General features: G+C 42.2%; 1 protein-coding gene across 2 annotated transcripts in view; it reads left to right on the plus strand.

The window, feature by feature from the left end:
• Positions 1 to 7,784, plus strand: part of PER2 (period circadian clock 2) — a 63,973-nt gene that overhangs the window by 1,382 nt on the left and 54,807 nt on the right. The window lies entirely within an intron of this gene.

Below are 7,784 nucleotides of genomic sequence, written 5' to 3' on the forward strand. Positions count from 1 at the left end.
GCATGCTCCCCAGCAGACCTGGAAGTGGACCGGAAGTGCTTCTGGTCCACTTCTGGGTCTGCTGCCGAGCACGCTGGAGACCTCCCTGCACTCCTGTGGACACTCTATTCTCCCCACCATCGCAGCATTGACAAACCGCCTGGTACCTTGAGGTACGTAGAAAAAGCATTTAAAGCTGTGTCTATGTCTGAATCACTGAATCTCTCCAAATTGTTTCGGAGGGTTCCTATTTGATTTGTAGAGGTTAAAGGGTTTCCTGATTCGATTTGGTTACCGAATCGGGCCAAATCAAATCGGGGACTAAAGCTTCACACAGCCCTACTATATATAAAGATCATGCTAAGTTTTGTGGCCAGAGCATGCATTTGGGAAATACATAAAAGTGAGGTCAAGAATATAAGGAATTAATCTGTCCACAAGACTACATCCTATAGTTTGTGTACCTCTAATAGAAGAAATTCAGTATTACCCTTTCTGGTCTAGTCATTAATGCTGTAACTGGATTTCCTGCCTTGTCCTTCTGAAAGCTGCATTAACTAGTATTGCATGTTGTGGAGTGGAATGCTGTGAATAAATCCTTCCTTCCCATTCGGGCCAACGTGATGGGGTTTCCTTTAAGAGCCAGCCGTAAAGATACCACAGCTTAAGCTTGCTAACATAAACTGTTTCCTAGTTTCATTATCTTGTGCGTCAAATAGTACTTGTAACTTTCTTTTTTCAGCCATTAGTCCTTGATACTCAAAACAAGTTTGCTGTTTCACTACTGAAAGTATTTTGAAAATGACGTAGCTGTCTGCCACCTAAGGAAACGCAGCGTGTTCTAGCTATTATGTTCTCATGCTATCAGTGTGTGCCAGATAACTAATAAGTTTTCCAACATAGCTACAGTACCTTGGGTTTAATAGGAAATTGGTCTGAAATTTGGTCTTTAACTTCTTACTTTTCCCAAAAGATGGTGAATAGTGTATATATGCATGGTGTTTTTTCCTCCTCCTGAAAGTATGTAACAATACAGGACTTAAAGTCATTTACCAGTCTTGAGTAAAAAAACCCCTAAAACCACTAGTTTCTGTAGAATTTAACCTTTCATTAACAAAAAAGAAAAGAAAAAATTATCCTGCAGGGTTACATGAAACAGGATTAAATGAAAATGCCATTATTCAAAATGAACTGATTTTAAAAAGGCAGTGTTGCTTTTTTGGAGTTGACAGGCATGTTGACAATTCACTGCACAGTAAAATTTCTTTTGTCACTTTTATTTGCTGTCAAGGAGAACCCTTGTGGCTAGTGATTAAAGCCAATTTGTGTTGCACTGATTTCACTTTGCTGCAGAGCATGGAGGATTTGGAGAGGCAAGAAGGAAGGTCCAAATCCATTCCAGTATTCCTTGTTTGGGAAAGACATAGGTTTGAAATTGAAATCATCTGCCATGATTCATGGCACCTGAAATATTGCAGGGCAGCCTGCTGGTAGAATCTGTGTCCTCTGTTTGACTTTTTTCAGAAGCCATTTTGGCACATGAGGGACAGATTCTTACCAAGACAGGGTTGCTGGGCTGTGCTGCTGCTGTTTTTCAATTGTCTAATACATTTTTTTAAGTCCCACACCGAGCCTAATGGTATTGGTGAAGAGACATTGAAAATCTTTGGGCCAAACCTGGATTGCCAAGCAAGTCACCTAACTCTTCAAAGATGCTGAATACTTATAGCTCTTAAACTAGTAGCTGCAGATTTTGGCCTTTTTAATTTGAAAGAAGTGATATCTTACTTCAAGTCTTTATAGGCTGAAAAATTCTGGTTCATCAGCAGCATGGTAAGATTAATGTTTTGTCACTTGCAGCAGTTTTTACATATCAAAACTTGAAGGAGTTTTACTGAAATTCAATTGTATTGGAACATACCTCTATAATATCTATGTGCTTATTTTGATGGATGATAACAATAGCTATCTGAATAGGGTTGGCATAACTGTGGGGAATCGTTTTTATATCTTATGTTCTTCAAAGGTATTTAAATAGGACACTGTTGGGGGGTCCAGGTATTTCTTTTATATTTTATAGTTTTAGAGTTGTCTGGACTCGGTAATGGACGAGAATTACCAGTAGAAGAGGAGGAGACACAGTTTAATGCATGTGGGAGATTCTGGACCTAGGTACTTCATGCTTTTTGATGCTAGCTGGGAGGGAACTTGATATACACTTATGCCGACCTTTCTTAGAAAAAGCAGGTAAGGAATGCATGCAAGTGTTCTGATTTGTGTGAGGTAGAAAGTTTACGTTTTTAATGGTGTTTTATTTCCAATAACATGGGTATCTAACACGGTTTTGGGATTTGCAAATGAGATGAGAGAATTAATTTTTCCTGTTGCCTTTGGGGGAGGAAAATGAGAGAGAATATCTTAATTCTTAAATCCAGTCTTTTTCTCTCTCTTGTAGTGTGTAGTATCTGCTTTGTTGGTTTGTTTATGCCTAAGGATTTTTCTTTTATGTATAATTCTAGTGTTAATTTTTCTAACTAAAATTATGTCAACAGTAACTTCAAGAAGGTGGGATGTAAACAAAAAATTGTAAAGATTCCTTGTTTGTTTTATTTTAAAACTAAACAAAAAAATTTTTTTACAATAAAGTCTTGCTCCATGTTGAGGTGTGAAAGCACAAGTATTGTGTTACTTTTTTTTTTTTAGTTGTCAGAGAATGTCACAATAGAAATAGGGTATTAATTCTGCTTTTTTCTTTAGCTCACAATTTATAAGCCCTGACTGTTTCTGTCATTAGTTTTTTCTGGAGGACAGGCCACTTGTCCATTTGCATTAAGCTCCTTTTCATTTTCTGTGGGTTTTTTTTAATTGTTCCTCACTTGCCAGGTATGAGGAATTTTTTTGTATTGCCTGGTTGCCCAGACAGTATGTGTTCAGTATACATTTTAATCCCTAACTCTTGTTTAAAATAGGATGGAGTATCTAAATCATTCCTAGTTGTTTGCCATATAAGAATTGGAAAATGATTTCCAAAGTGTCCCGGGAGTCGAAATAACAAGCAGCACTTACCAGCAGCTCGGGACGGGACGCGCATGGGGTGGAAGGAGGAACCCCCGCAGCTGATTAGCCACCTTTTTGTTCAATTACAGCCGGCCGATGACGTCAGCTTTGGATGCTGGCCGGCAGAAATAAAAATGGTGGCTGCTGCTGCAGAGGGGGCGGATAGCTGGGGAATGAAGCTGTGGCTGACGCTGGCAGTGGGAAAGAAGACCCCACTTGCTGGACCCGGGGAGCCTGGCAAGCGGGAGCAGATGCAGGTGGTGGAGGGTGGAGAACCCCGATGGGAGCCCGCGCAGGACAACGAGGGAGTGACAGGTTTGCCGGCCAGAGTTGGAGCTGAAGCGGCACCTGAAAGCAGAGTGGAACACGGGTGGGAGTACCAGGACGACGAGGCACGAAAAAGGCACGATGGGGGGAGAAGACCCCGGGAGAGCCCTAAAGGGGTTTTTGGTCGGGGTGGGTATCGCTGCTGGGTTCCACTGGATTGAGGAACAGACGAGAGTAGGTCCTGGTGGTGTCGGGTCAAGAGGAAAAGCATCTTCTCCCTGTTAGGCACTGGGGGAAAGGATAGAAAGGGGCAGGGAATAGCTTAGTAGTTGGTTTTGGTTAACATGTTTATTTTTGTTACCCCGGATGAAGGGGCACAGGGGATAGGGATGAGTGCCTGAGGAGCGGGGCTGTGGAGAAGCCTCGGTAGGGTTCACCCTTTTGGTTGTAGGTACCTGTGAAGGAAGGGATGGAGGTGTGAAGGGCTGTGGGGTAGGCCCACATGGGCAAGCGGGGCCTTAATCTGCTGGCATCTAAACAAAGGAGGAGGGGGTTATCCCCACAAGAAGAAGCTGAGGCCAACAGCTGGGCAGCACACCGAAGGAGGTGTGAGGCTGGGGTGTAGGGGTGGTGGAGCCCCGTAAGTGACAGCTGGGTGAACCGCGGGCCACTGAGTATCCCGTCAGCCAACCCCTCCTACTGAGGAACAGCAAGTCATGGCAGGAGAGAATGGGGTTGGCAACGCAGGAAGAAGAGAGCTACTTTGGCAACAACACGAACCCGGGAGGTGCTTGACATCCACCAGTAGAACAAAGGCCACTCAAGAGCAGTTGTTTGAAGCCCGGCAGTCACACACAGTTTCCAAAGCAGCCCTCCAAAAAGAAGATATCTGGAAATCTTACCCATCAGTAAAAATTACATCTGACTGCACATTCCACTATTACAAATATCTTATCAGTACTAATGTATGTTTGGTATGAATTGTTTGGTATTACAGGGCTCTGTTTAAAAAAACAAAAACTGTCAAGCTATTAGTTTCATAGTTTCTAGGATCGAAAGGGACCTGAACAGATCATCAAGTCTGACCCCCTGCCTTGGGCAGGAACAAGTGCTAGGATCATAATACTCTAGCCAGATGTCTATCCAACCTCCTCTTGAAGACCCCCAAGGTAGGGGAGAGCACCACCACCCTTGAGAGCCCATTCCAGAGCCTGGCAGCCCTAATTGTAAAGTAATGCCTCCTGATATCAAGCCTGAACCTACTCAGTCAATTTGTGGCCATCATTCCTTGTTATCCCAGGTGGGGCCAAGGGGAACAAAGCCTCACTTATTTTCTGCTGGTTCCCCCTGGTGAGTTTATAGACAGCCACCAGATCTCCTCTCAGTCTTCCCTTGTGGAGGCTGAATAGATTCAGGCCCTTTAGTCTATCTTCATAGGGCCTGGCCTGCTGTCCCCTGATCGTGCGAGTACTCCTCCTCTGGACCCTCTCAAAGTTAGCCACATCCCTCTTGAAGTGCAGTGCCCAGAACTGGATGTACTATCCAGCTGTGGCCTGACCAGTGCTGCATAGAGGGGAAGGATCACCTCCCTGGACCTGCTTGTGATGTAGTAGAAAATTATGTAGAATTTCAGATTTCCATATCCTAGAAAGAGCTGGTAAGTCTAACTGAGATGCATTATTAGTGCTTCTGTCTTTTGAGGAGATTAATTTTTTTTGGTTTTAGTTGTTGGATTTTTTGTTGTTTTTCAGGTTTTTTTTCTCTTCTTGGTATACCAAGAGCCATTAATTTGCATAATAGTTTTGCAGTAGTTGTAAATATAGGGGCATCTGAAATATTTTCAAGAAAGCAACTATGCTGAGGCAATATCCCCTTCCCCACCATATGAAATGTCAATGGCTTCCAGTTATTGTAAAAAAGGTAAGACACATATGCAAGTGGAAGTACAATACTTACTAAGTACAGTTGATGAGAGAGGACATCAGGATAATCATTTGTTAGAACCAGACCATAGTTATTTGATCACTGTTTTCTATGAGTGAAATACACAATGTATGCTCCTTCCTTGGAGCATAAGGATAATATTTCAAGGTGTGCCTGTCATTTTTCCAACCACTATTTTTGGCTTCCTTCTCTGCTGAGATAGTTCCTATTTGTAATACTTTGTATAGCTTTATGATTGCTTAAGCATTGTTATACCTCTTCCATGTAGAAGTGACAAATGAAGGCAAGTAGGACTGAGCAGTTGTGATGTAGATGGGTAGTAATTACTAATAAGCTTTGTTAAATGGATATTACAGTAGCTTCTAGGGGCCCCAGTCATTTGTTTGGTGTTGAAAAAGATATAAAATAACTCTTCCCAGTGTTAGCAGAGTACAATATAATAACTTATTTTACTATCTGCATATGGAAGTATAACAATTCCTGTCTAAAGTAAGATATTTGTGAGAATATGGAGAGACGAGACAGCAGAGTAACTAGGAGTATGGCTGAGCAGGGCGCAGTAGTCCATGTGCAGGGAGTGTTTGACATGGGCACTTCTCCCCCCTGCCGGGGGCACTACATTTCCTAGTTATGTCTCTGATCTAGTATTCTTTACTTGCTTTCCGCTCTTTTTAAAATAGGCAGATGAAGAATCATAGGGACTAGGCTGAAAACTTCAATTTAGTAAAATGTGGGTGTGCCTTCACCAGATGATTAATGACAAATTGGCATAGCTTATTGTGAAGTAAGCATGTGGGACTACACATCCACATGTTTACTTCACAGTAAATCTCCCGAATTCTGAGAGGCATCAGTAATGGTACCATAGCATTTGTGTAGACATCCAGCTGGGAGACAGATCTGTTCCCAGTTAGCTGTCCATGAAGGAGCGGGAGATAGCTCGCTACCCATGGGAGTTACCTGCTGCTGGGGTAGCAGGACATTGTCACTGCCCCAGCATCAGGAAGCCCCCCTGGCCCAGTGCTCCCTGCCAACCTCTGTGCTAGCACCCAGTGGGAGCCTGAAGCTGCTTGTGGTGGCCACTGGGGTGCACTGGAGGGCTGCAGAGAACTGGAAGCAAATCTTCTCCCTAATCCTAGCATGTGTAGACACTACAGGTATGTGAAATGGACCATATTCAGTTCAGATTCATTAATTCGGATCACTGTCCCAATTTGATTCTGCTGAATCCGAATCTGAAGATTCAATTCTGATTTAGAGAATCAGCAGTTCGGCCATAGATACAACTTTAAATGTTTTTTTCTGTGTACCTCAGGGTACCAGACATGGCTCGTGAACGCTGCAATGGAAATCTGAAATTCTACATAATTTATATCTTATTGTGTTACTTTTTTTTTTTTAGTTGTCAGAGAATGTCACAATAGAAATAGGGTATTAATTCTGCTTTTTTCTTTAGCTGGTACCTTGCGGTGTGTAGAAAAAGCATATAAAGCTGTCCAAATAATGATTGAATCTCCCTGAATTGAATCGGAGGGTTCCAATTCTATTCCATGAGATTAAATGTTCTCCCAATTTGATTCGGATCTGGATATTCAGCCGCTGAATCAGGCTGAATCAGTGACCAAAGCTTCACACAGCCCTAGTACATACCTATTCAAAAACTGTTACTGTGCAGGAGCTTACTGCACAGTAAATCTAGGCTGGAGTAAATGCACGTGTTACACATGCCCAGTATGCTTCTAAATATACATGGGTCACATTTCTCAAAAATAGTTTGATTTGGGAGTATTAATGTTTGGGAGGGGCTACTTGATGCATCTTTTAAGGAGTCTAGATTTCTGATATCAGAAAGTTGGGCCCTTTTTAAGGTTTGTTAATTTGGATAGCTGCAAACTCAAGCTAGTTGCAAAGACTACATAATTTTGAAAAATGTGGCCAAAGCAATTAACTTTCAAATAATATCTGACCTCAGTGCTAACTGGAGAACATGTGGAAATCATTAGGTAGGTCAGTTGTTGCACTGTAACCTGTTATTAATGAGCAATTAACTTTCAGTAGAACAACTTTGTTTTTATTTTGTACGTCAGAACCACTGAACCCAGGAATATAGGAAATGATGTATACTACAGCACTGGCATCCATTATTTTTTGCTTTGGTTTTAAACAGCCTCATCAAACATTGCTTTTCAGAACCCAATTCAGATTTATGTGATTTTTGTTCCTTTGTTCTGACAGGCTTGAGGAGAAGAGATGTGAGTAGAATTCTCTATCTCACCTGTGTAAAATGAAGTTTATTTTCTACGTAGGAAAACTTTCATAGATTTCATTGACATTAGGGCAGGAAGGTGACCTCAGAAGATCATCGAGTCCAGGCCCCCACCTAAAGGGCAGAAAGTCAGCTGGGGTCATAGGATCCCAGCAAGATAAACATCCAGTTTTCTCAAGGAAGGTGTTCAATGTAGGTGCTTGAACCACCTCCAGTGGCAGACTGTTCCAGACCTTGGGGGCTCGGACAGTAAAGAAATTCTTCCTTATGT

The sequence above is a fragment of the Crocodylus porosus genome, unplaced genomic scaffold (genome assembly GCF_001723895.1).
Source record: "Crocodylus porosus isolate Cpor-Errol unplaced genomic scaffold, CroPor_comp1, whole genome shotgun sequence".
Classification (NCBI taxonomy): Eukaryota; Metazoa; Chordata; order Crocodylia; family Crocodylidae; genus Crocodylus; species Crocodylus porosus.